This window comes from Nannospalax galili, unplaced genomic scaffold, assembly GCF_000622305.1.
Source record: "Nannospalax galili isolate Female #2095 unplaced genomic scaffold, S.galili_v1.0 scaffold2736, whole genome shotgun sequence".
NCBI lineage: Eukaryota > Metazoa > Chordata > Mammalia > Rodentia > Spalacidae > Nannospalax > Nannospalax galili.
This window is the reverse complement of record NW_008338401.1, coordinates 203,402-206,150: the sequence shown is the minus strand read 5'-3', so window position 1 is coordinate 206,150 and position 2,749 is coordinate 203,402. Positions and strand designations below refer to the sequence as shown.

The 2,749-nt window shown below is 37.5% G+C and overlaps 1 pseudogene; it reads right to left on the bottom strand.

Annotated features, from left to right (window-relative positions):
* Positions 1-487: 487 nt before the first annotated feature.
* Positions 488-1,413, bottom strand: LOC103734241 (annotated as a pseudogene).
* Between the last annotated feature and the right edge of the window lie 1,336 nt (positions 1,414-2,749).

Genomic DNA, 2,749 nt, shown 5'->3' with positions numbered 1-2,749 from the left:
ATGTCTTTCTAAACAATGAATAAATCATGAAGAGCTTATCTAAATAAATACTGGTTACTTTATATTGCTTTTCAATAGAAATTTCACTTTGTGCATTTATGTGCATTATTTGTCTGTCTGTCTGTGTGTGTGTGTTTGTGTGTGCGCGCGCACGCACTTCTGTATTCAATGGGCAGAAGTGGTGGTTGTCCTTTCACATGCATACAGAAGAAAAAGGAAGGCATTGAGTATGTTCACCTCTTACCCTCTGCCTTATTTCCTTGAGACAATGTTCCTAACTAAACCTTGAAATGTTTCCTGATAGAGTAGCTGTCCAGGGAGCCAATGAGATCCCCTGTCCATTTTACCAGCACTGTGTTAAAGGTACACTATCATGCAATTCTTTGGATATGGATGGTGGGGATTCAATTAAACATTTCTCATATTTATCAAGAAAGTCCTCTTAATAACTGATCAATCTCCAATGCTTTGTAAATGAAAGGTTTTGTTATTGATCAGATACTGCAACTAATCTCCTCCACATTTTCCTGATGGCACTCTTCATTTCCTTATTTCTAAAACTGTAAACCATAGGATTGAGGAATGGGATCAGGACATTAGCGAATATAAGCACATTTTTTCTCCAAAGAAAATGGGGATGTAGGTCTTTCATATATTAATATACATGGCACAAAGAATAAACACACAACAGTAACATGGGATCCACAGGTGGAGAGAGCTTTATGTCTTCCTTCAGAGCTGTGTGCTCTCAGAGAGAACAAGATGACACCATAGGAGACAAGCAACAAGGAGAAGATGATGATGCACATAGACCCACTGTTGGCAAACACCAGAAGGACAAAAATGTGTGTGTCAGTGCAGGCAAGCTTCAGTAATGGGAACAAATCACATATGAAATAGTCAATGAAATTGTGTCCACAGAAGGGCAGCTGCAAAGTGAAGATAATCTGTATGATGGCGTTCAAGAAGCCTCCTGCCCAGGCTATTACCACCAGAGTGCCACAGAGCCTTCTGTTCATGATGGAAGAGTAGTGCAGGGGCTTGCAAATGGCCACATAGCGGTCATAGGCCATGGTTGCAAGGATAATCACCTCCACTGCATTGAAGAAGTGGACAGCAAAAACCAGTGTCATACAACATTCAAAGGAGATGGTCTTTTCATAGAAGTCTACAATCATGTTGGGTGTGACAACGGAAGAAACACATGCATCCAGGAAGGACAGGAAAGATAAGAAGAAGTACACAGGGCAGCCCAGCAGAACAGGGCTGCAGACTGGTCACCACAATCATCATGTTGCCCCCAAGAGTTGCATGGTAGTTCCATAAAAATACAACAAATGGTATCTTTTCAACCTTTGGATTCTGTGAAATCCCCAGTAGTATGAACTCATTGACAAAGCTGTGGCTTTGCATGATTCTCAAGAGGATGATGAAAGTTAAATGTGCTCAAATAAATCTGCAAATATCAGAAAAATCACTCTGACAATATATAATATTACCTTGAACAAATTGATGAGTCCTTATGCAAAATTATCCTGATTGATTTTATTTCCATTTAGAACAGAATATTTTAATTTTTAATATCTTATTTATTATTTTTATTTTATGTGTATGAGTGTTATGCCTGCATGTATGTTAAGTGTACCCACGTTATACAATAACCAAGAATGTCAGAAGATGGTGTCAGATCTCCTTGAACTGTAGTTTTAGAAGGTTGTTAGCAGTAATGCGGTTGCAGGGAATAGAACCTGTGTCTCTGCAAAAGCAATCAGTACTCTTAATTGATAATCCATCTCTCTAGCCCCATATTTGAAATTTTTGAAGGTTGTAGTTAGATATTAAGCAGACTTGAGAGGAATATTAGTTACTTAATATTTAAATATTTTGATAGGAATGCACCTACTTGTGATAGAGGTAAGAAACTTTTTCTTTGAGGGCAGCTTTTATAATTCTCTAGCGTCTTCTTGGAGTGAAATATTCAAAAGCATTGTGAGATGACTCACTAGATATATAGAACCATAATTTATTAATCCTTTCTGTCATCTCATAGAACAAGGATTGACTGTTTAGTCCCCAGTATGTGAGAATACTGCTGTATCTACCAACAGAAGAAGAGGCTACAATGGACTTTGGGATGCATTTAAAGTCATGGCTACATGTTAAATTTTATTTCAATGTATGAAGTGATTTAGAACCACAAATGAATTCATTTATTCTTCACAATCAGAAAGATTTCGGCACAATACATGACACATATGTGGAAACTGTTTAAATTTCACTTTCAATTAATCATTTTCAAAATTTTATTGAATACATATGATCATCCATATGTGGGTATCTGCATTTATGGGTAGTACCCACAGACACAGTAGAAAGCACTAGACTGTAGCTGGAATTTTAGGTTTTTGTGATCTGTTCAAAATGATTGCTGGGAAGTGAGTTCTTGTCCTCTGAAGGACTATCTTGTGCTAATAATCACTAATGATTTCTTCAGTCAAATCTAAAAAATTTACATATGAATAGAACTGTATAAAAATGCTTTGTCAGACAGGGCCAAGAAAAGGTGGGAGATGTGGACAGGAGGCTCTAGCCCTATCTGAGGATCTATTAGCAATTGATGGATGCTGGGAGAAGAGTTACTTCTCTTTACTAGTGTGAGTCCTAGCAGGTTTACCAGGCACAGCTAGATCCCTGCAAGTGTGGAGGGATTCTGAATGTGGTCAAATATAATGTATAAAACTTTCAAATC